This window comes from Tachysurus vachellii, chromosome 9 (genome assembly GCF_030014155.1).
Source record: "Tachysurus vachellii isolate PV-2020 chromosome 9, HZAU_Pvac_v1, whole genome shotgun sequence".
Lineage (NCBI taxonomy): Eukaryota > Metazoa > Chordata > Actinopteri > Siluriformes > Bagridae > Tachysurus > Tachysurus vachellii.
The window spans coordinates 6,509,265-6,536,330 of record NC_083468.1 but is presented as its reverse complement, the minus strand read 5'-3'; the positions used below and the strand labels follow the sequence as shown (position 1 = coordinate 6,536,330).

Sequence of the window (27,066 nt, the reverse complement as noted above, 5' to 3'; positions counted from 1 at the left end):
AAGCAAATATTTAACTAAGCTACACGATGGAATTTTAATACATCAGAAAGTCTTATCGTTATCACGTTCTGCAATGCAATCTGTAAATATTAAGTGCAGCCTCATATCTCATGGGGCAACAAGCAGCGTGTGCGAGAGAGAACGACACTATAAAGATCTCTGGTACGCATTCTCTCCGATCCTTGCTTCTTTTGCCCTCTCTCATGTTAGTTTTAATAAACTGCCCTGGAGGAACCTGAAAGCTGATGACCTAAACTGAAATAACCCGGCCTAACCTGATCTTCGGCTACACCTAAGTGCTGTTTATATATTTTTTAATTGATACGGCATTTTATTCCGGACGCTCACGGGCTATTTCCGTCGTCTCTTTGTTGTCGTCGGAAAAATGATAGACAGATAGGGAGTTTTTAAAAACAAAGACGTATTTTTTTTCCTTTCGGAAGTGTGTTGGAGCTTGAAACAGGTTTAAAAGCTCGTCGTCTAAACACAAACATCTCGCAGGCTGCAGGTTGAGACGTGTCTTGCTCGGTGCAGACGGATCAGCCAACACGACACCGGGTAAGAGAGGGCTGGAATAGCAGAGCAAACATTTCGTCAGAGAGGAAAACAACACCACTGTCTACAGAGAGCTTTTATAATAGCTTGTATTTGCGTGCATAATCTGGAAACCCAAACTACATGGATGTTATAATTACCAACTAACTAACTAGCTAACTAACTAACTAACAAGAGAGAGTTTACCATATGTTTGAAGACCTCAAGCTAAAAATACAAATGATGTCTCAGCCATCTATAGCTGGGAAAAACCTCAACTCTTTCACCTGTCAATCACCGTGGCACTAGCCAATCGTTTGCATTTGTGAACTCATCTATGTGTTTATCACTTCATGTTTAATATATACTGTAATATATGAGTATATATAAAGATTAGCCAAGAACGAGTACAACACACTGACACTACCTGTGAATTAAGGATACTTAAGTTACTGTACCCTACATCATGTGTTCAGAAAAATATGGAAGTGAAAAAAACACAAACAAATAGATTCAGGTCCACCACATATCACCTACTGAAACTCAGCACATACACAACCCCAAAGCGAGTTCCTGTACTTTTTTGTTTTCGACCTGATCCTGATTCCTTTGGGGGCTTCTGGTAAATCCCTGTTTACCTGAGTCATGTTTGTTTTTCAGGTAGGATGAATTTCCTGTAAGTGTTGTGGTAATTTTAGTGCATTTAAGCTACAGGAAGTGATATGTGTGTGTGTGTGTGGGTGGGTGGAGTGTGTGTGTGTGTGTGTGTGTGTGTGTGTGTGTGTGTGTGTGTGTGTGTGTGTGTGTGTGTGTGGGTGGGTGGAGTGTGTCGGCTCGGTGTAACACACAGGAGCAACTCATCAGCTCCTCAAGATCAAGTAATTAATCTTAATCTAAAAAGAAGCACTAAATATGCACCTTTTTTAGTTAGTAAAACTTATTTGATTTTTAGACAGTACCAGAAATGCGTTGCTATAGAAACGCTGTGCTTGAGTGGCAAGAGTATGGATATCAGCAAGCCATCTTTAGCTGGCATGAGTGGCATCTGACAGGAGAATCTGCTATTATTATTATTATTATTATTATTATTATTATTATTATTATTATTATTATTAGAGAGCGTGATATATATATATATATAAAATAGAGAGAGAGAGAGAGAGAGAGAGAGAGAGAGAGAGAGAGAGAGAGAAAGAGACAGACAGACAGACAGAGACAGACAGACCGACATACAGACAAACAGAAAAAGAGAGTTAGACAGCCAGGAAGTGAGAGAGAGAGAATGAGACAGACAGACAGACAGACAGACAGACAGAACAACAGAAGACAGACAGCCAGGAAGTGAGAGAGAGAGAATGAGACAGACAGACAGACAGATCTACGTGCATACCAATAAAAACACAGCGATTCTCACAGGATAAGTGATCACTGACCAACCACAGACGTGGGAGGGCCTTCATGACTTCCACATCGTCCTAGCACTACAACTCCATGTGTATTACAAACAACTCATTTGAATACAAAACCAATTTGTCCTGTTTTGTCCTTTCTTTCTCACATGATGGATTTGGCTGGGGCTGAATAATCACATTACCCCCACCTCCTTCTGTAAAACTAATTCAATCTGAATAGTGCTTTAAAGAGAACGTGAGTCCAGCTTCAAGACAGCGACTGCTGCTGTTTTAGCTCTGTTACGTGCTTTTGTTCCTCAAACAAACCTTTTGTGTTCATAAGCGAATGGAATCTGTTCGCCTCGGTTGCTAAAGCTTCGAGCGTCAAAGCTTTGGAAATCACAGATTTCAGATAATAGACTATATTTCGGCTAAACTCTAAACTCTGGAGATTGTCTAAATGTAATCTTTGACGTTGTTGCTTTAGGGGTGATTCGATTCGGAACACAGCCAGAGCAACTCCCTTCACACCTTCACGCAGAAGACAGAGGGCAATGTTTAGAAGGCATTTCTGAGTTTATAGAGCACACAGTGGTGCAAAATAACATCCCTGTGTGTGTGTGTGTGTGTGTGTGTGTGTGTGTGTGTGTGTGTGTGTGTTAGACAGTGCCCTCTGCACCGTGTCATCAGACAATAAAGTCGCAATACATTTGATAAGTGCGAGCTGACAGCTTTTGTCTGTGCAAACTTGTAATGCCAAGCTAGCTGGCTTTTCTCTTTTACACACGCATACACACACACACACGCTCGCACGCACACAGACACCCAGAGCTCGTTCCTTGCAAATCACAGCTCATACATGCGGAAAAAATAAGCTGTGCTATGTGCAAGGGAGACGAATATTGATTGTGTTCCTCTCTCTCTCTCTCTCTCTCTCTCTCACACACACACACACACTCATACTTGTGCGGGGAGGCAGGAATGCTACTCTCCACTACACACACACTCTATCAATACATATCAATTCAGCTCTAGTTGCTCCATATCCAACAAACCAGACATGCTTTATCATACTGTGTGTGTGTGTGTGTGTGTGTGTGTGTGTGTGTGTGTGTGCGCATACGTGCTCCCTTGTTGCTTACATCTGTATATGTACATCTGTATCTGTGTACGAGAGCGATACATTATGACCGTGTCCGCTACACAGATCTTTTTCCATCACCATGGCAACACGGTAACACATTGTACCCAGAATGCCCTAATGCAGCCTGCTAAGGGCATAGTGCAGGGATTCTGAGGTATCTTGTGCACACACACACACACACACACACACCTTCCTAATGGTAATGGTGCATTCAGAAGCAAAGGGCAAATTTCAGCTTTTAACACAAAAAAGGGAAAATGCTAACCACTAAATCTGTTGCGAGAACGCTGTTGCTAGGCAACCAGGACATACGAACTCAGTCCATAAGCTAGCTATTTTAATGATGCTAGAAATTTAACTGACTAGATGTTAAGTCTTTAACTTGAACGAGGCAAAAGCGGAAAAAATCGGGAACATCAACATTTCCGTCAAAGGTGTCGGTAAATGTTTAAGAAAAGACACTGTGGTTAATATTATGTACTGAATACTGAAAGTATATTACAGATGGGCTCGAGCATTCACAAGTGACAGCAGCGATCCATCATAACAACACGAGAAATGCATGAACAGCTGGTTATTTTGGCTAACAGTCAAAATCTTTGCCAGAGACTCGCTGTCACAAGGCTTTAGATGTGTAAACGTGATAAACTTGTTACATCGATGCCACGCTTTCGAGCTGTTAAAATGACCGAAACAAACTTCCGGGTCACACGGGATCGTACTTATTTTGCACACGGACATGTGAACATGTAACTATCAATCTGATGGTTAAATAAAGCAGCTGTCTGACATCAGTGACTCATTTTAAGTGCATGCATGTGCACTGTAGCTTGTGTATAGCGCATTCCCAAAATTAAAGCAATTTGCCATGACGACAAGACTCGAACAGCCCATAATTAAACGCCGTGGAATGTGGTAATTAAAAAATTGCTCACAGACAACTGAACAGCGTTTGACTTGGCTGGACTGAATTAGAATCACTGTGCCTGTGCCATGTCAGTCTTAGTGAAGGAGGTGTGGCCTCTGTGCCTGTCAGTCTTAGAGAAGGAGGTGGGGCCTCTGTGCCTGTCAGTCTTAGTGAAAGAGGTGTGGCCTCTGTGCCTGTCAGTCTTAGTGAAGGAGGTGGGGCCTCTGTGCCTGTCAGTCTTAGTGAAAGAGGTGGGGCCTCTGTGCCTGTCAGTCTCAGAGAAGGAGGTGTGGCCTCTGTGCCTGTCAGTCTTAGTGAAGGAGGTGGGGCCTCTGTGCCTGTCAGTCTTAGTGAAAGAGGTGGGGCCTCTGTGCCTGTCAGTCTCAGTGAAGGAGGTGTGGCCTCTGTGCCTGTCAGTCTTAGTGAAGGAGGTGTGGACTCTGTGCCTGTTAGTCTCAGAGAAGGAGGTGTGGCCTCTGTGCCTGTCAGTCTTAGTGAAGGAGGTGGGGCCTCTGTGCCTGTCAGTCTCAGAGAAGGAGGTGTGGACTCTGTGCCTGTTAGTCTCAGAGAAGGAGGTGTGGCCTCTGTGCCTGTTAGTCTCAGAGAAGGAGGTGTGGCCTCTGTGCCTGTCAGTCTCAGAGAAGGAGCTGTGGCCTCTGTGCCTGTCAGTCTCAGTGAAGGAGGTGTGGCCTCTGTGCCTGTCAGTCTCAGTGAAGGAGGTGTGGCCTCTGTGCCTGTCAGTCTCAGAGAAGGAGGTGTGGCCTCTGTGCCTGTCAGTCTCAGAGAAGGAGGTGTGGCCTCTGTGCCTGTCAGTCTCAGAGAAGGAGGTGTGGCCTCTGTGCCTGTCAGTCTCGGTGAAGGTACACGCCCAAAGAGACAAACTACAAATGACAAGCCTGACAACTTGTGGTCTGCATGAATACATAGTAAAAGATAAAAGATGGCATATCCAGTATTACTCTGTCTTACTCTATTAGTCTGCTGTGAATGTCATATGGCTCCACAATCTCAGTTAGACTAATTTGGACTAATATGATGCTGACCGACGTCTGTCTGAACTGTCCTGATAGAGTGCCTTTTCCTTTTAAGCATGAGTAGTCTGGAAAACCACAGACAGAAATGTCACCGTGTGTGTGGACGTGTGTGTAGCATGCAAATAAAAAACTAGCCTTTCCAAAATGGTGCTCTGGTTCCCATAATGCAGTGCGGTGTGATGGAGATTCCCAAGCCTAATTGGGCTGCCTTGCTGATTTATTATTCCCTTAATACAGACTGAGTGAAGGGCGGACTGAGTAGTTTGTGTGTGTGCGTGTGTGTGTGTGTGTGTGTGTGTGTGTGAATGCACATTAAATCACAGCAGGAAAGCCAAAGAGGACGTCCTTACTTGCTTGCTCTTCTTTCTTATATGCTAATGAGGGGTGGGCCAGATTCATGTTAAGGGAATGAAGTGCCTTGGCCTCTGGGGTGTGTGTGTGTGTGTGTGTGTGTGTGTGTTTGTGTGCATGCATTGGGAGGGGTTTTTCCAGGAAGAGCCTGAGCTGATATTTGCAAAAACATGGCGAGTCTCTACTCTAGACACTCTATTACACTGAGTGTCTAATGTGAGTCATATTCTAACTATTACAGCATTACAACCCACTGTACATAATCTAAAATATAAACACTGCACAAATATAGATTAAAAAAAAAAAAATCAAGACTTATTTTACTTGGATATGAAATTCTGAGCAAGTGATGCAATCATGTGACCAGTTTAGGAAAATAATGCTTCCGGCTGTGAATGTAATAATCCGAAGTAAAAAGGAAATAATGGTTTGTTTGTTGTACTGAGGACAACACTGAGGGAGTAAAAGCTGCTTTCGGTGTTTGATCTGAGCTTTGATGAACAAGGCCTCCGTCAGGCAATGTCTTATTCAGGACACACACACACAAACACACACACAGATATTCCAGACCCTCTTAATAGCCCTTCTTCTCTGGTGTTCAGCTCCCACTCTACAAGACAACAAATACAGTACAGCATCACTTCAATAACAAAGTTTAGAGAAGGAAACATAGCTCACCTCTGAGGCATGTCAGTTCTGCCAAAGCCCATACTATATAGATATGACTCACACTGCCTTTAACAAAGACGTCCACACACACACACACGCACCCACACACACAGTCGGCATGTGTGCAGCGATGCTGACGTTGGTCAGGATAGAGATTAGATTATTGTCTGCTGCACCAGCATACTGACATGCTTTCTGAGCCACACACATACACTACACGATTGTTTAATGTGAGCAAACCAGTTGTTATTAGATTGGCTTGCGCGTTTCCGTTGTCCGTGTAAAGACGTGAACAGACAACTGACAGAGTGCCAGAGACTCAATTTTCTATGCCCTCTAGGATAAGAAGGCATCATTGATACAGTACTGCAGAGTTTCATTCATTTTTAACTAGGCTGACCTAATTAGACAAGATCGCATGTAAGATCTTGAGATCTTTAAAGAAACAGCTTTAAAAGTGTTAATAAGATGTAACCTAGACTTTAAAAAAATCCATCTTGGGCAATCAGAATCATTTTTAAAGCAATCTATAATCATTCTGCGTTGGGCAATGAATCTAAGCACTTCTGACAGACCAACGAGATCAACGAGAGACAGTGAGGAAACTGTTACAACTACTGCAAGAATAACAAGCTGTTGGAAAGTGCAAAAAAAAAAAAAAAACCAAACCCCATGACATGATTCCTGGTGATGCACAGTATAAAATATACCCCCTGTTCTCTTTGCAGAACAGATAACCCTCGCTGCATGTGTCTCTCTAACCAATCCCTCATCTGCGATTTTCCTCGTTTCCGTTCAAAATCGTGCCAGCTGTCCAGGCTCCGCCTTCACACGAGATCAACAGCTCTTGTGTTTCATTTTTTGTGAGAAAGCAGAATCTGTCTAAGCGTCTTGTCTGCGATCGGTGGTGTAGTGTGCATGCTGCTACGCTCACAACTCAAGTGTTAAAAGTAAATTTGAAGTTTCCCAGCTGAATGACAACATTTGGTGTAATGAGCAATCCAAAAACAAAGCTAACTAGCATCACCTTGGACTAAGGAGTCAAGTGTGTGTCTTCATTGAAAAACCTATTTGCTGACCGGACTGGAATTTTTGAGTGTGTTTGATTCTCTAATGGTGCATTCGATCCACAGTTACACAATCTCCAGTGGTTTCCCTCCAACATGTTTGACCTCCAGAAAGAATGTAAGCCACTTCCTCCAGCTGTGAGCTTCGAGTCTTCAGCCAGACATCACAATCCTTTCCTGTCTAATGTGGACCTGTTGCTTCTTCACAATGCTGGCAGTAGGTTTGTGAGGATATTGTTTTTTTCCCCTTCTCACAATCACCCAGATCAAATAGAAAATGAGACCTAGAAATAAAACCTGAAGCCATGTAGAGTTGCTGTTGAGTGTCATTAAGATTGCATGTAAATGACCCGCCTTGGCAGCAGGTTTCTGTACCGTGACCAATTATAAATCAATGCAATTTAAACAGCGCTAAAATGTTGTTTCAGTGGTACAGCTGGTTTTAACCAGGTCCAAGAAAGTGGTCTTCTCTGACAAACTCACATCTCTTTCTTGAGGTACGTTATCACCAATAGCTCTTTTAATTGCTTAAAGGTGCGGTGCACGATGTTTGAATGCCAATGTTGACATTTGAAATCACCTAAACAAACACGCCCCTAACGCAAACGGGTGTCACCCGTTTTGATAGCTCCGCCCCACACATACATACGCAACCCAGGCAACTATAATGGCGGAACCTGCTGGGGCAGCTGGCCGAGGGGGTATTTTTTTATCAATAAATGACCTCAATGAGTAATATTACTACAAATGTGATTTTACAGAACTGTGTGTTGTACCGTGAAAGGTTTATCTCCGGTTCACGCGGAAAACGTTCAGTTCTCTCCAGCGCTGGAAAGCTGATCCTATATTAACACGGGTCCTGTTTCTTGCCTTATCGTAAGCCTTTCTTCGCTTTTCGTTTTTATCTGCCATGTCAATGTTTCGATCGCTTTCTGCTAATGTCAGACATGCGCACTGAACACTCTCTCCGCCGCACATTGACAAGACACGCCCCTTTCTGCTCATTGGCTACACGTTTGTTTTGTTTGTCGGCCCGACTCAGTTTTCTGAAGCATTTCTCAAACTTTGTGCACCCTGCGTTTAAGGCAGTTAATATATCTGCCTGAAGCAAAGTGCTTTGAGTAGGGAACAGGTCGGGAACTGCTTGTTGGCACTGGCAGCTAAAAAGACTCAAGAGATTGTCTGCAATATCTCATCGTTCTAGCGTGCCACCTAACTATTCCCGAATGGATGATAGCATCACTCGTGGTTTTGGTGTGAAAGCAGTGGCACATTTTTTTGGGGGAAAAATGAATGGGTGTTATGTCACCTACTTGTCACAAGCATTATCGTTTAGTCAGGTGTTGGATTAATTACCCGTTAGTAGTGTTCTCTAAACTGAAATAAGTAAACCGCTCATTATAAAAGTACTGTATGTGTTTTGCTGCGTTGGAGATACTACAAAAAAAGAAATGCTGATAAACAGCACACTGTTTCTTTGTCTTAATTTAAACCCTCATTCATGTTTTGAGACCAAAGACATTCCATGCGTGAAAGTCTAGCATGGCTTTATCTGTTTGGCAAGCACAGACACGAGAAGATCGGACGCATCCGATAGAGTTGTGCTGAACTTGAACGTCACAGGCAATTAATGTTTGTACATGATGCCAAAAATGACCAAAAAAATCTGTCTTGAAGCACAACCACATTTTCCAACAGATATTAAAAGAGTCCAACTTGACAGACAAAGCGTCATGCTGCAGAATCTATTCCACCTGGTGCGATTCCCAATATAGCAGTCAACCATCTGAAGACCTGTGTTCATTTGGATAAACCTAGCTGATCCTTTATGGTGTGTTTGAATCAAAAAATTCAAGAGATAAACGGCAAAAACTTGCACAAGGTGTCTATGCCTCTGGATATTATGGCAGTATAGGATTGTGTAGGAATAATCAAACTCCTACAATCGCACAAGTCTGTTTGTCCGTTTGTGTTCGAATTCTCCTGTGCCTCCATTTTTTCTCTTCCCTGTACACTGTCAGATCTGCACTCCTCTGCAGGGAGCTGAGAAACGATGACAGCCTGGGTTACAGCTCTACACGAACACACACACACACACACACACACACACACACACACATACACGCACAGACAGCGCATACCACAGTAAGCATGTGTGAGTCATGTACAGCACTGGGACGTGCGCAATGCTGAATGCATTAAATGAAGCCGATCGGCGAGCTGTCAACACGGGCCGTGCTGAATTGAAGCTGGAGTGAAGAGGAGTGTGCTGGGAAGTTGAAGGGTTAGAGCCGCACTCAAATTGAAAATGAAGCACCTTCCTTGCTGAGCTTTCTCATTTCATTAGTCCCTGAGCATCAGCTCTGTTTAGTGGCTAAAAGTGCACGCTAGCTAAATGGGCTCCCGAGTGCCTCCTCAGAGGTCTTCCTTTTCTGTGCGGGAGTGTATTTTCTTGATGTTAGGAGCAGGATGAGAGACAAGCTACGGGGGGTGCTGAACTTCGCAGGCTCTTCCGGTAACTAGAGAGCATCGATGACAATCTAATGAGGAGTGATGACACTCCTGATGAAGGGAAATTACACGAGGCAGGGGGTCTGATGTGGCTGCCGAGCTAGGAGGAGGAGGAGGAGGAGGAGGAGGCCATCATCAGGAGAGTTCCTTCTTCTTCACCCTCCAACTATGTTCTCCTTCTCAAGTTCTAATTAAAATCTGCCTAATAAAGTCTTGAAAATCTCAGATGAGCTGTGCAGGGACTGACACAATGAAACTACTATACAGTAACTATATCACTAGCATATAGCGATGATATATCTACTATACAGTCGCTACAGTGCTACTCTTTAGCTACTATACAGCAACTATAAAGCAACTATGAAACTACTATACAGTTACTATATCATTGGCATAGAGATATGATGTATCTACTATACAGCTACTACGGTGCTACTCTTTAGCTACTATACAGCTACTATGAAACTACTATACAGAAACTATATCACTAGCATAGAGCTACAATATATCTAATATACAGCCGCTACAGTGCTACTCTTTAGCTAATATACAGCTACTATACAGCAACTATGCATATATTATATAGAAACTATACAGCTAGCATATAGCACCTATATATCTACTATACAGCTACTACAGTGCTAATCTTTAGCTACTATACAGCAACTATAAAGCAACTATGAAACTACTATACAGTTACTATATCATTGGCATAGAGATATGATGTATCTACTATACAGCTACTACGGTGCTACTCTTTAGCTACTATACAGCTACTATGAAACTACTATACAGAAACTATATCACTAGCATAGAGCTACAATATATCTAATATACAGCCGCTACAGTGCTACTCTTTAGCTAATATACAGCTACTATACAGCAACTATGCATCTATTATATAGAAACTATACAGCTAGCATATAGCACCTATATATCTACTATACAGCTACTACAGTGCTAATCTTTAGCTACTATACAGCAACTATAAAGCAACTATGAAACTACTATACAGTTACTATATCATTAGCACAGAGCTACGATATATCAACTATACAGCCGCTACAGTGCTACTCTTTAGCTACTATATAGCTACTATACAGCAACTATGCATCTATTATACAGAAACTATACAGCTAGCATATAACGCCTGTATGTCTAATATAAAGCCACTACAGTGTTAATCTTTAGCTACTATACAGCAACTATAAAGTAACTATGAAACTACAGTACAGTTACTATATCATTAGCATAGAGCTACGATATATCAACTATACAGCCGCTACAATGCTACTCTTTAGCGACTATACAGCAACAATGAAACTACTATACAGTAACTATACAGCTAACATAGAGATCCTATATATCTACTATACAGCTACTAGAGTGCTAATCTTTAGCTACTATACAGCAACAATAAAGCAACAATGAAACTACTGTACAGTAACTATACAGCTAGCATAGAGCAACTATACAACTCCTATATATCTACTATACAGCTACTACAGTACTACACTTTAGCTACTATACAGCAACTATGAAACTACTATACTGTGACTTTACCGTTAGCATAGAGCTACGATATATCTACTATACAGCCGCTACAGTGCTACTCTTTAGCTACTATACAGCTACTATACAGCAACTATGCATCTATTATACAGAAACTATACAGCTAGCATATAGCGCCTATATGTCTAATATAAAGCCACTACAGTGCTAATCTTTAGCTACTATACAGCAACTATAAAGCAACTATGAAAATACAGTACAGTTACTATATCATTAGCATAGAGCTACGAAGTGTCTGCTATACAGCTACTACAGTACTACACTTTAGCTACTATACAGAAACTATGAAACTACTATACTGTGACTTTACCGTTAGCATCGAGCTATGATATATCTACTATACAGCCGCTACAGTGCTACTCTTTAGCTACTATATAGCAACAATGAAACTACTATACAGTAACTATACCTCTAGCATAGAGCTCCTATATATCTACTATACAGCCGCTACAGTGCTACTCTTTAGCTACTATACAGCTACTCTGAACCTACTATACAGTGACTATACCACTAGCATAGAGCTCCTATATATCTACTATACAGTTACTACAGTGCTAATCTTTAGCTACTATACAGCAACTATTCATCTACTATATAGTTACTGTAACGTGATAAAACAAACTTATCTCAAAAAAACTGTAGCTTTTTTGGTGGTAATAGTAATTCCGCTCACAACACTACACCTTACTACAGATCACAGCAAAACATTTCTTGGTGCTTTAGCCAAGCAGATGTACATTGTCCAGCGCTCATGACATATTTTGCATTAACCGCCGATTAATAGCTTTGGCTAATAACTTGGCAGGCACTAATCGTCTATGAGAAGAGATAAAACAGATAAAGAGCTCATAACTCATAAGAAAAGTAGACAGAACAAAGCCTCCCCCTCCCAATCCTGTCATTTGTAATCCATTTTCCCAGCAAACGCTAACAGAGTCCAGAACCGTACCGACTCACTCGCGCACACACACATACACTCACACACAGCAACACCCCTACCACGCTCTAAGGTCAGACAGAGGTAGAGAAACAGGAGGGATGTTAGGATGAGGGAGAGAGATGAGAAAGAGACGTTACTGTACACTCGCACAATGAGTGTCTGACGGTTCCTCCTCTATTCTTTCTCTCAGTTTTCTATAGCGCTTTGAAATGTGGAGGCCGTCACAGCCGTGAATGAATGCGAGTCTTCAGACTGATAATATCTGTATTATGCACGCTGGTTTCTGTCAGCAGGCTCTGTAGACTCAGGAGGGTGATCTGATTGGTGCTTTGTGAGAAAGATCATTACGAACACAAACCCCGAGCGAGATACAGAAAACACCGGTGGAAAGAACGGGGAGGATTCGGCGGCAGATACGCTCTCGCACAACAGGGGCGCGATGAGGTGGCAATTAAGTAGATTAGAGCCGGGCTTGCTCAGCGGTTTTATGTTAGGAGTTCGGGTCAGTCGAGACCTTGAGTGGAGTGTGATGAAGGGTGTTTCACGGGATCACGGTATTAACACACCTTTTAAACACACCGTAAAGAATACAATTCACCACCAAAATATTTGCTCATCATTGTATAACAAGATCAAATTCTATATAAATAATATGAATAATAATAAGCAAGGAAGTGGCATCGGAGGCACCTGTGGTTTATGTTTCCAGACACTCCTCTTTCTACATCTGCTGGCTTGACAGTTGTAAAGAAAGTGAGGTCGCTTTAGGACCTCACTTTTTAGGAACTCACTTTTTAGGAAGTCCAGACGTCAGAAAAGTGACACCGTAAAAGCGGTAACACCTTGAACGAGGCTCTTAAAAGTACTTTCTACTTACAACCATTCCTGCCCAGGTTCACAAATCTCGTGAAGCACAGTGTCGTGAAGCACAGACGCCACAGTACCGAACCCTGAAACTCCCTGTAGGAGCTGGTGTGAGTTTGATTGGCTGGAACTGCGCCGCGATTCTCGTCAGCGTGAACTAGACTCATACTCGGGAACGTGCTTGGTCAGGAATTTGTCTTACAGGAGGCAGGAATGTTTTACAGCTCATAATAATAGCAAATTTAAATCGTTGCGTCATGTTGTGTTCTCCACGCATGTTTTTGATTCGGACCACAGCAAAAGTGTCAGGTGTTGAAAAGCACCATAAACAAGGATGGACATGACTTTCTACTTTAATGGAGTCCATCAGCCAGTGGTGGTGTTTAAAGGTGGGTGCACGATGTTTGAAAGCCAATGTTGACATTTGAAATCACCTAAACAAACACGCCCCTAACCCAAATGGGTGTCACCCCTGTTTTGATAGCTCCGCCCACACATACATATGCAAGCCAGGCAACTATTATGGCGGAACCTGCTGGGGCAGCTGGCCGAGGGGGTATTTTTATCAATAAATGACCTCAATGAGTACTACTATGGTAATACAAATGTGTGTTTGTAGTACTGTGTGTTGTACCGTTAAAGGTTTAGCTCCGGTTCACACGGAAGACGTTCAGTTCTCTCCAGCGCTGGAAAGCTGATCCTATATTAACACGGGTCCTACTTCTTGCCTTATCGTAAGCCTTTTTTTCGCTTTTCGTTTTTATCCGCCATGTCAATGTTTCAATCGCTTTCTGCTAATGTCAGACATGCGCACTGAACACTCTCTCCGCCGCACATTGACAAGACACGCCCCTTTCTGCTCATTGGCTACACGTTAGTTTTGTTTGTCGGTCCGACTCAGTTTTCTGAAGCATTTCTCAAACATCGTACACCCTGCGTTTAAAGGTTTTAGTTCTGCACTGGAACTGTGAAAATGAATAGGAAAGAATAAAGCGTGTATTTTAAAAGAAAACTTTATAATTTTATAATTATAATATGAATCACTTCTATCACACAATTCTGCTTTAAACTGCTGCATGATTAGCCTCAGGGACACCAAATGTGTTGTGTGCTGAAGAAGAACTGTTTCAGCTCTGTAACATGTTTTGGGTTTGGCATTTCTGCACACCATTTCGGGAACACCATCAGCAGGTCTTTGTGATTATTCGGCGACTTGGCATGAGGTGAGATGAGAGTGTGATGATTCAAAGAGGTTTAACACCTATTAGTCCTTTTGCCAAGTCTGAATCAGAGCGAAAACCGACGCGTTTGCTTTGTTTGGATTCAAATTGCACTTAATTAAACCAGCAAAAAAACTCATTCACTAGACAGGTATAATAAATCTTTTTTTATATCGTCACCAGATCCTGGAGAGCATGAAGCTGACGTTCAATCATATCCAAGCTTAGTATAGAATTCACTTGTTTCAAATTCTTGTGAATGCATCTAGTGTTTCTCTTTTATTTTGGTTTGTCCAAAAAAATCTGCAGCTCTGAACAGTTCTGTTTTTGCCTCATGGCTCACAAAGGCTTACTGCGTACGCGAGAACGCCGTCGGTTTTAAGTGCAAGCCTTAAAAACTGTTACACTAATGAGCACAAGGTGCAAAATGGCTGCGATCTGGAAGTGTTAATGCAGACTGCGAACTAAAACATCAAGAGGAGGAACTACAGGATGTATGTGACCTAATGAAGCTTCTTAAGCATAAAACCGAGCACGAGCGAGTTCTTTGCTAGAAGAAAAAAGATCATGAAATATAACGGCCCTTAATCGGTAAGCCGTGCTTGAAGATCAGCCTCTACTGTCACCTCCGAGCGATTCAGACACATGACGATAAATAAAATAAATGATACAGAAGTGGAAAAATTCCCCACTCCGTCCATGGTAATTAGCTAGATATGTATCTAGCTATAATCAATACTCATATATACTCCTACTTACGTGCTTTAGAGAACTCCGACTCCAATCGGTCCACATCGTCTCATGGCTGCAGGGCACGTCTATCTGAAATAGAAAAAAAAAGAAACACTTGTTTCACTTGAGCCTGGTTTAGCATTAAATAGCTGCCTTCACTCGAATACTGAATAAGTGTGATGTGCAGGTCAATCTAGTGGCCTTTAACGTGCACAGTTGATTAAACAGCGTCTTCCGTGCTGGTCGGTGAACACAGAACGAGCTTTCTATATGCTCCGAGTGTTATTATGACAGCTGCGAGAGACGGAGAGAGCGACAGAAAGGCCGAAAGAGAAGGAACAAAGAGAACGTGGCGGAGAACTGAGAGAAAACATTTACAGAGATCTCATGCAGATAAACACAGGATAACATTCACAGAATTCCTGACGCCCCGTCCTCTTATTTCCTCTGTGGCCTCCTTCTTTTCCCCCAGCTCTGTTCTGGGATCAGCTGGTATGTGGGCACAGCCCTAATAGCTACCTGAAAAACGAGGCAAGAGAGAGGGAGTAAAAGAAGAATGCGAAGAGGAAACGGAAACCCGCGAGAACGAGAGGAGGCGAAAAGTGCCGAGATGGAAGTTGGAAAACGCACATGCTGCTGAACTACTTTGAGAAAGCGCAGCAGTACGTGTGCTGCTTAAATCCCAGCAGTGATCAGCAGCTTTCATTAATCTCCTACATGCTGCCCTGATAACACCTGCGTGTGTAAACTACGACTACGGCACAAGGCTCTCCCTCGAACAGTCGTCTCTCATCGTTTTGTTTTACTTTCTCTTCATGTAACTTTTCAGCAGAAAGAGCAAAAGTGCCCAGTGCTGGAAAGTTACAGCTTCGATCCGCTGATACTGGAGACTCCTTACATAAATGTAGAAAAAAAAATCCCTGTATTAAGAATCCAGCTATCGAAATGAACCAACAATGCTGTGGTATAACGTCATATATTTTCATCTGGCTTTGTGAATTGTTTGGTGCTTCACACGCAGAGCATTCGCGTGTTCGTGTTGGCCTGCTTGATCCGCTGGGAACAATAAGCTCCGATCGCTGGATGTGGGTAAATTATTCATACGCCGCAGAGCCGTGTGTGTATGTATGAGTGTGTACGTGCTTATGTAATTGTGATACGGTGACTTTATTGTAGGCGTATGATGCGCATGTTGGTCGAAGTGGTCACGAGTAAAGAATGCGCCCTTAAATGGGACGGGTTAAGCTGACGCACTGAGAGATGGCCAGAATGAGTCTGTAAAGAAAAGAGCAGGATATTGTGGCTTCTCGAATGTTACGTCTGGCTTTGGAGCGTGATGAAAACAAACGGGGCAAACAACTTAAAATAGACTCGGTAGGCAGGACAATATGGTTTCTGAGGCAATTCTGACACGTCCGCTGTGTGTTCATCGGCCTCACACGTTTCGAGTGCTTTCACGGATCGCTGTCATTTGTCAGGATAAGAACTAATCCATTATCATTATATACAATCTTAAGACACAATGTTTGATTGCGGACGTGTTCCAAATGAGTAACTAGTTGTTACGACCCCAAATGGTGTTTAGGGGTATGGTTGGGATGTAACAATATGAAATGATTATAAAGTTAGATTTCTGGTGTGTATGTGGCAATCAACGACAAGGACAACAAATAGTGGGCAAACCCTGTCTCTATTATCATACAAATGGTGGTGACATAAGTGGTAATATGTATGATATCTACAGAAACAAGATAACAAAAAGCACAAAGGGGGAAAGAGCCATGAGCTGTGCCAAAACAAAGAAATTAGCAAAACAAAACTGTGCTAGCTTGAACATAACCCTCTAACCTGAACTACAAAGAAAAGTAATAAAAACAAATCTTCAGACGCCCTAACTAACATATATTTCCTATAAAAACAAAAGATACAGAGGGTGGCACGCGCTCCTAACCTAGTGTGTCTAATACAGAAAAGCTTACCTACGTGTTGCACAATGTATGTCACGTGACGTACTCACCTGTCCAGTTTTCCCCAAAATAAACAAAGTTATATCCACAAAGCGAAGAACACAGGCATCCAGATGCAGAACGAGTGACCCGCAAGTCACATACACAAAGTGACCCTCAAGTCACATACACAAAGTGACCCTCAAGTCACGTACACAAAGTGACCCGCAAGTCACATACACAAAGTGACCCTCAAGTCACGTACACAAAGTGACCCTCAAGTCACGTACACAAAGTGACCCTCAAGTCACATACACAAAGTGACCCGCAAGTCACATACACAAAGTGACCCGCAAGTCACATACACAAAGTGACCCTCAAGTCACGTACACAAAGTGACCCGCAAGTCACATACACAAAGTGACCCTCAAGTCACGTACACAAAGTGACCCGCAAGTCACATACACAAAGTGACCCGCAAGTCACGTACACAAAGTGACCTGCAAGTCACATACACAAAGTGACCCTCAAGTCACGTACACAAAGTGACCCGCAAGTCACATACACAAAGTGACCCGCAAGTCACATACACAAAGTGACCCGCAAGTCACATACACAAAGTGACCCTCAAGTCACATACACAAAGTGACCCTCAAGTCACATACACAAAGTGACCCTCAAATCACGTACACAAAGTGACCCGCAAGTCACATACACAAAAAAAAACTAACAAATTGGGATACATGAACAGTCTGACATACTAAAACCGAATGAACAACAATAGAGCCCACTAACAAATTAGCACACATCTTTCTCCTTCTGTTTCTGTCTCTTTTTCTGATTCTAATCCTGATTCTGATTCTGGTTGATTGTTGGATCGACGGGTGATGTCACACAGGATAATGAAGATTGACAGGAGATGCCCAATGGTAGGATCTGAAAAGATAGATAGTGGAGAAAAGAGAGAGAGAGAGAACAAGAACAAGCAAAACAGCGAACCCACAAACAGAGTTCGTAACACTAGTGTACACTACAACAATAGGAACTAATCCGTTATTGTTATATACGATCTTAAGACACAATGTTTGATTGAGGACGTGTTCCAAATGTGTAACAAGTGTACACTACAACACTATGAACTAAATCTAAACCTAAGAACTAAATACTACTACAATCTTATGATACAACCTTAGTTTTAGGGCGCGTTTCAAATGAGTAACACGCATGCTACGAAGATCGGCTTCCGGATCTCGGACAGGATCCACCTGGTGAAACTAGAGATCGGCGCTGAAGTTCCATTGAATACAATTCTAAACCACTTTGAACATGTTCCAAATGAGTAACAAGTGAACATTACAAAGGATCAGCAGAATTAAGTTCTAAGGTTTGATATAGGATGTGTTCCAAATGAGTAGGGTTGCAAAGGGGCGGAAAGTTTCCGGTAAATTTCAGGAAACTTTCCATGGGAACTTAATCTGGGGAATTTTTGGAAATATTCAAAATGGAAACTCCACGGGAATTTATGGGAATTATTTGGAAATATAGGAAATTAATATAAACTATATCATATACAAACATAAAAAAACATTTTGTTTGGTCATAAGCAGACATTCATGCAAGGTAATACAAATTTTAAAAATGACGTCTTGACTGATTTGATTGTAATTTAATGGATTTTTTAAATTTCAGGTGGGAGTGAGTGTGTGAGTGTGTGTGGGAGGGTCATCAAATGATCTGTGCATGTGGTTACACTCCTAATTTACTGCTTATTAAGAGTTAGTAAGGTAGTTATTATGTTTAGGTATTGGGTACCATTAAGAATGTAGAATAAGGTAATGCAGAATAAGGCATTAATATGTGCTTAATAAGTACTAATAAATAGCCAATATTCTATTAATATTCATGCTAATAAACAACTAGTTAAATGACCCTAAAATAAAGTGTTACTGTGCATGTTATGAAAGAATGCAAGTACATGCAGGGGGTTTGGCCTCGATGGCCCTTCAGTAAGCAGTGTGCTGTGTGCAAGTGACCGAGTAACGCAGGGTACAAAGTCAATTTAAATTGCATTAAATCTTGTTGTTTTGAACAAAATTATGCTGCAAATTTTTTTAACTACATTTAAGTTGCTTGTTATAGGCAACTCTGCATTTTTTAAAAATTCCCAGTTTATTCCCATATATTCCCGTTAATTCCCATATATTCCCGTTAATTCCCATATATTCCCGTTAATTCCCATATATTCCCGTTAATTCCCATATATTCCCGTTAATTCCCATGGAAAGTTTCCAGCCTTGAAAATTACAGGAATTTTGCAACCCTACAAATGAGTAAGTAGCGTACCCTATGTCACAAAGATCAGCAAGGAATTCAGACACCATATAATATTAAGATGCATTTTCTGGTTTAGGACAAGTTCCAAATGAAACAAAGGGCACTTAGGAATTAGTTCATATCATTCAACTTAGATTACAGAGTCACATTTATCACGTGTTTGAAATGAGTATCGAGCGTACGCTACAGAGATCGACACCGATTCATCCACATTATAGTCTTAAGATACAAGCTTTGAAAAAAACGTTCCAAATGAGTAGCTAGTGTCCTCATCAGTGAGCAGATCAGCACTGCATTTCATTATACAATCTTCCACTATGAGGTTTGATTTAGGACCTGTTCCGAATGAGCCATTAGTGTTCCCTACAAAGATTTGAAGATACTACGATTGATTTAGGACAAGTTCCAAATGAAATGACATAGTGTACCCAATGTCACAGGAAAAGCGCTTGTGAACTTCGTGACTAACAATGTGATTTGTCTCTGGCTGTAATGACATGTTTAGGACACGTTCCAAATCGAACAGGCACCGTCCCCTACATGACTAAGAGGAGCAGTGTGTTAGAATGGGATGCACATGACAGATCGAGGCTATGGCTTGCGCGGTCTCACGCGGGAACCAGTGATCTCTCAGTCTTCTGCGTTTCCACGCGGCGTAACATGAGCATGAGGGAAGGAGTCATTTAACCGCAGAGTGGATCCACACAGTGCAAGCAGCACACTTCAAAGCATCTCTCAACCCCTACGTTTATGAGACTCAGCAAATCTCTGAGAGCCGTGCCGTAACCACAGTCTTCCCCCTCTTCCTCTTTCATTCATGGAGCGCCAGATGGACGGAGCAGAGAAGCAGGAGAAAGAGATCCGTCGGGTCTGCTGAACTGCCTCGTCCCAAGCGGTCCTCAATGATCGAGACTAAAAAGGCTGCAGAGACTACTGCTAAAATTGTGGTTTAGAAAAATTAACAAATTTAGCCTACAGGACAATCTACATGCGCTACATAAATAAGTGCAAAACTTATTAGGAAAATACTCGTGTTACAGCACCGTTTCCTGTTCGCTTCCTGTTAACTTCGTACTGCAGCCATTTGTGAACAATGATCAGTTTCATTTATTTTGGAGAACGTTAAGAAAAAGACGCTGTTGTAATGAGTGCACTGTGTAGAAGTGAGGGTGAGACGGGTTCACCCTCCCCCGCTCACATTCGCTCTCGCTCCCTCTCTGGTAGCCAGTCATCCATTGGTCGTTTGTTCCCATGCCAGAAGGCAGAAACTTACAAAGGCAAATATTGACTGTGAGCAGGCAGACGCCCAACTGGCTGAGTACAGTGTGCGCTTGTAGTCATGCTCGCTCGATGCTGTGACAAAGCAAGACATTAAAAAACGATTAAGTCTTACTCTATTCTCACACTGGAGTAAGTGTACGAAAATGCGGCGGACAAACGTCTGTAAAAGTTCTACGTATGAATGGTTTTAGTTACACCTTGTGCAGTCAACTGCAGAACTGGCTTCTATACACGCCATGTGCGGTTCAAAGTTTCTATGCTTCCCTACTCACAACTTTAGTTTGTGTAACACAACTGTAAAGCATACAATACATTTTCTGCTTTCTCATCAGGATAAAAAAATAAGGTGATTGACAAAAAGCTGGTGAGAGGAACTTGCTTACGCATCGTATCTTTTGTAATATTATATGAAAAGATCGTTTATAGTCATCCAACTGATTTTAAACGAAATGTTAGTGAATTTTTCCCTGATCTAAGTGCAGATATGTATATATATATATATATATATATATAAATCATCCATGTCTCTCATATTGCATACTTGTGTATTTTTCTAGATCTTTATCGATTACTAAAACTTTAACTGTTGAATTCAGTGTTCAATTTTAAAAACCTTCATATCACCTTCAAACCTAGTAAAAGGTTAGTTTTGTGCACCGGTCTTCTGAATGATCTAGATCAATAAATATGACTATGACAACAATCACGACGACGGAAACGTTTAACAGAGACAGACGTTGTCAGTGCATTTAAATATCGCTGTGCATGAAATTACATGGAGCTCTGACAAGTTTGGGCTCGGATCGTCTTCCTATAACTACGACGTTCACGTTACGGTAGTCCTGTATTATACGGTAGTCCTGTATTTTATCTAGAAATAAAAAAAAAAAAATTTGGTGACGTATTGACCTTCTAGAAAAGTCATATTTTGCTTTTGCTGGGGTACATTTGGAGTATCTGCCCCAAAGCTTTGTGAACCCCTGACAAAAGAGTATTTTCCTTGTTCAACCAAACCTACGCTGCAACCCTGAACGGCCCGACTCGAGGTTTTCTCCCAACACACAATCCAGAGCTCCTGATACAGATCTTTCTCCGAGGCTCGGATACAAACAACGCTAATGTCAGCAGTTGGGTTTACAGTTTGAGAGGGAAAAACAGCAAACTAAATGAACCGCTGTACATAATGGAGCACTTTCCAGATTTTTCCCAGCAACCACACATCACCCCGGTGTCATGGGATCGCTGTATTCTTTAGAAATCATGTCCCGCTGGTCTTGTTGAAGAAGTATGCGAGATGATGGGTAATGGAAACAACTTCCTGGAATAAATTATTTGTAGCAAGAGAACAAATAGCTAGGCTGGGCTGCTTGAGCAAACTGCTGTCCATCATTCAGAGGACAGGTTCCCAGCCCTGATCCAAGATCCAGCTGTCCTGCACATATTAAAGATTTTTCAGTCTCTAACACGTTCCTCTGCCCAGGAATGGTGCTTTAATAGGAATAGTTGAATCACACTTGGAATTTGTTAGCCAAAAATGTGTATTTTTAAACATGTAGATCTTCTGAAGGAGTGGTGTGTCACCGCCCAAACATCTGCTCTGTTACATGGCTAGTCTTTAGTTAGAACCATATTCAATACCAGTCTGTATTCTAACTGATGAGCTGATCATACATTTATATTATGCGACATTATAACACGAGTGCTTGATACTGATTGGTCAGAACAGAGGCGTTGATTCATTTTCAGACTTGGGTGTTAAATGCACCGTGTTATTTAAGCCTAAAACTAAACTAATGAAGATAACGATTGAGGGTTAAGGGATTTGAACTCACAACCTTTCGAGCAGCAGTCCAACACATTAACCACTAAGCTACCACACCCCTGTAGTGTACAGGGCAGTTTGTCTGGTCAATCCTGCAGTAATATAACATCAACATGCTCATGCCATTTGATGTGGTTGATGGTAGGATTAATGGAAGGAGTCTCCAGTTTCAGAGCTTAGTAATTGTTTGTTTTTGCCACGTCTTGTTTTTTTTTAACCCCTCGAGGACGATAGATGGGAAACTGAGGGAACTGCTGTTTATATTTGCTGTAACTATTGAGTAAGCGATAACAGTTATTATGCTTCACTGACATTATACAATAAATATTCTAACAATAAAGTGCGGAAAAAAGTTGTCGAACAATAAAGTGCGGAAAAAATGTATAAGGGTACGTGAACAAAACCATAGTTGAGACAAGCAGAAATAAAAACTTTACCCAAAATAATTGCCGTATTATTGCGTATTTTCTTTAACGATCGTAAAACAAATGCTCGTCCTACAGCACGTACAGGAACGCCCAAATATGGACGTTGGTGTAAACCTTGCCAAACAAGTTCTAGATGGAAAAGAAGGCGTGGTTCACGTCAGTGGGTTTACTCGTGCTGAGTATATCTGCTTGTGTGGTCGTAACAAAGACTGGAAGGACACTGGACCCATATGGTTCACAGTCTGCCCTCGCTGGAATAACCAGCACCATGCCAGCTGCTGTATCCACACACACCTACAGTACAGACACATGCTAGCTACAAGCTTTCACCCCATGACTGATAAGAGAGACAAGATACCAGCATGAGGACCTTCTGTTGTCTTATACCAAAAACCAAACATCCGCATCATGGATACTTTTAGAGCACTTTGAAAGCTTTGATGTTAGAATTCGATTGTATTTGGTCAAAGCTCTTTACCATAAAGTAAAAGAAAACGAAACCTCGACTCGGAGTTCCTGCTCAGAGACTCGGGTGTCCTCGGGTCGGGTGCTGACCTCGAGTAAACAAGACATTGTTTACTTTAAAGACACGTTCGACATACAGACGTGTTAGCTTGTTAAATCTTGCTTTTGAAGGTAAATATACATCAAAAGACAATCGCTGAGCCGGCCATCTTATTTCCCCGTCGTTGTAGCTTGAAGTTCAGTGTTCTGACTTGCCGATTCTGTGGTAAACCGTATGCACCGTGGCTCTGAGAAATAATTTAAGCTTTCACTGAATCGCTGAACATCCCGAGTCCCAGATTTTGCTGTTGAGGAAGAACAGAATGTGAGTTTTATGAAAACTAGAAGGTTAAACTCAGGAAGTTTACTTTCAGGTCAGCAGCGCTGCTTCGTAATTGCTGCACTGCCGCTGCCCTGTGACTGCGTTTTGAAAGTCATTAGTCACAGTCCTCCAGTTCTCCTCGTGCCTGTCGCTGCATTCGCTGTGCGTCAGTGTGTCAGTCGGCGTTATTACGCTGCTGACAGCTCTTTTACACACCCGACGTTCAGGCGCTACCATAAAAACTCGACTGCCATGTAGAATTAGCTACAAATGTGTAAAGGTCATGGTGAATTATACACACTTTTTTTTTGACGGGTTCAACGCTAAACATACCCGAGTGTGACCCGGTGATGACCGTAATTCTAACCGTTCTCTTCTGCTTTTCTCTTCTGTGCTTCTTTTTTCTTCTGCTTTCCCAAACGAACTCTGGCGGTTATTCACAGCCAGTTTGGCCTGGCAGGGTGGTGAGGGAGAGAGAGAGACAGTGAGAAAGAAAGAGAAAGAGGGAAAAGGATGTCCTGACCTGGTTTTTCCAGTGCGAAGTCGGTAATTCAATATGACGTTCAGACCGCAACACTACCAGACACAGACAAACAACACACAGCATACCAGTCGTCCGGAGGATTGAAGCCGCTATATTAGTGTTGGGCAAAAATGAAATCAGCCGAGAGAATTGTTCCACGGCGGTTCGCTTATTTTGGGGACGGTTTGGATCAGTCAAGACATGCTTCTGAAGTAATGAAAAGTCTCTCTCACACCAAACCTTCAACCATTTATTAGTCTTGTTTTCCAAGGCTGAACCAAAGCAGTCGGTTCGTATTCCATTTGGTTTGTTTTCTTCACAATTAACCCGTCGATGTCCGGGACGCTAGGTCTTAAAAAAATATTAAGTCTAATATCCAGAGATCCAAATATCCAGAACACCTCGCATTTCCGTAGCTCTACATCTCTGGCACTCGGTACAAAGGATTCAATTCCTTGGTTCAAATGATTCACTTCGTACAGTCGAGTCGACTCGGTCATGAGTCGGCTCGATTTCTGACTTCAGTGTTACTTTGCTTACTTTACTAGATCGGTACATTAAAAATAACCCATACGTTAATATACAGCAGTATAAATGGTGTAAAAATAGGGGGGGGGATCACTGTTAACTATAATGATATGCCAAAAAACTCTAAACAATAATAACAATAATAATAATAATAATAACTTCTGGCTTCTGGCAAAAAATGGTGGACTGGATATCAGAGCATCCGTATCAGATATCTGAGCCTGTAGCAAAAAACAAAGGAATTGGATTTTTTTTTTTTTTTAAAGAAAACAATTTCACATGGATTTTATGGTATTAGAAAAGAATAAGCATTATCATTACTTTTTCTAAACACAAACCCTGATATAACCACAGACTCTTTTCTTAAAGAATGGTTTTCAAATCTTTTCGAATCTGCAGGAAGTTCATTCCACTCACATGATGCATGAAAAATGTTTAGTTAGAGGAAAAAAGTTCATTTGGAAATGAATGCAGACCACCTTGCACCTCGCTAGCATGGTCTCAGATCGGTGGTTATGGTCCGTACCCGAGTGGGATTGCTTTGTTCACACAACCCTAAATGAGCGGCGCTTGAGGGGCAAAAAACCCCAGGGGTTCACGGATATGCAGCGCATAGTGAAAGCGAAAACTCAAACTGAACGAAAATGAAATTTGAAAGCGATGAACCTTATAGAGAAGGACATCTTGTGATCGGTGTCCTTCCTACTACTAAACCCGACTTACCAAACGCTCAGAAAATTTGCTAATGATAATATTAGTTCCAATTTCTAATTTAAATAAGTCAAGACGAGATAATGGCTTTTAATCGTTAGCTACAGCGAACGCCGAAACCGTCATGACAGCTCGATGACCTCAGCGTCAAAGGTAAAAAATGCGAATTTCTTTCACGGCTGATCGATCGCTTTAACTTTCCTAAAATCTGTAGTATTGTTAACAGAGGTCCGTACCATGGAAGTCCCCTAAGCTGCTCCAATACCTCAGGAAAAGAAAAAAGAGTTCGGGAAAATGGACTGAACCCTGGCGTTCTCGGTGGATGACTCAGCAGGTCTGTCTGGTTAATACTCAAAGACAACTTCAGACACCAAACGAGGACGGCGTAACCATTTTAGTGCCAGGAAACGGTCATCGAAGGTGTTAACACGATTGTGCCGCATTCACACTCCCGTTCACACGCCGTCTCAGACACACACCAAAACACACACAAAGTATTAGGGCTTAAAAAAAAAACAGAGACTCTGGCAGGAACTCAAGAGCTGAAGTGGGTTAAAGCACACACACACACACACACACACACACACACACACACACGTCCTGTCGAGCCAAGCCTGCTTTGCCTGTGCATCAAAGGGCTCTTTTGTGACGTGACTGGAACCAGATATACCGCAGCGTATACGGGACGCCCACGAGCTCACACACTTCCTTGATCTTGGGTGTTGTGGTTTTTACTGACCAGCTGGGGCTACTCCTTTTCCTCCTCCCTAGTTCTCTCATTCTTCTTCCCTCTTTTCACAACAAGGCTCATGTGTAAAACAATGCAACAGAAGTACCTTTATATACACAGTAAAAAACTCAGCTCCATTAATTCCGAATGCGTTCCCGGACCATGCACCAGCATCGACTAGAAGCTAGAATAAAAACACATTTCAAATCTGAACAAACAAGTAATCAGCACAGAACCTTAACCACTGTGCCTTCATGTTTCCATGATTTTTTTTTTTTTACATGAAAAGCTGAGATAATGAAAGTGTGTCCAACAGAAGAGCGTTTATCGAAGCTTCGGTACCTATAAAAGATTGACATGTTCTTTCTCTCCGAGCCTCTTACACACCTGAACCTAAACTCGGTCCCTCCGGGATTTCGAGATATTTTGCGATCTATATCAGATATCAGATATCAGTTAAATCCCGGACATGTGGCCAAAAAAAAAAAAAATGCTAATACTCCTACTGCTAATATGTTCAGTTAACATTTCTAACCTGTTGGAATAACTCCGAAGTCCCTGAACGCACGCTCGGAGGTTTGTAGCTGCCTAGTTCTCACACTGCGCTAACACCAGGGCACAGTGTTACGTTGTTATCTGCCAAGGACAAACAGAAAACCCTCTCAGCAATGCTAATTAGGTCAGGACGAGAAAGAGGGAAAGAGGACGTGGAGCTGGTGTGCTACGAGGCTGTAATAAAAGCCTTCATTAGCACTTAGGCTCTGAGAAACTTTTCATTGCAAAAGGCTGCACAACCTTGCATAACCTTCTTCACCGGTTTCTCCCTACTTTGGTCTTGGCTAATTCCCAACCACTTGCTAACACACAGTTCATCTGAGAAGAAACCATGCTGGCTGTTCCGCAGACATGAGCTCGGAGATATCATACGTATGATTGGCTTGGGTCACTGTGATTGACAGGGTGACGATAGCATCCTCCGTCTTGCTCTGGCTGTGTTTTAC

The 27,066-nt window shown here is 42.0% G+C and overlaps 1 protein-coding gene across 1 annotated transcript in view; it reads right to left on the bottom strand.

Moving 5' to 3' along the window:
* sipa1l3 (signal-induced proliferation-associated 1 like 3) overlaps positions 1 to 27,066 on the bottom strand; it is a 91,776-nt gene that overhangs the window by 45,172 nt on the left and 19,538 nt on the right. The window contains exon 2 of the mRNA XM_060877485.1: positions 14,964 to 15,026. The gene's annotated coding sequence lies outside the window, so the exon portion shown is untranslated. The remainder of the gene's footprint in view (positions 1 to 14,963; positions 15,027 to 27,066) is intronic.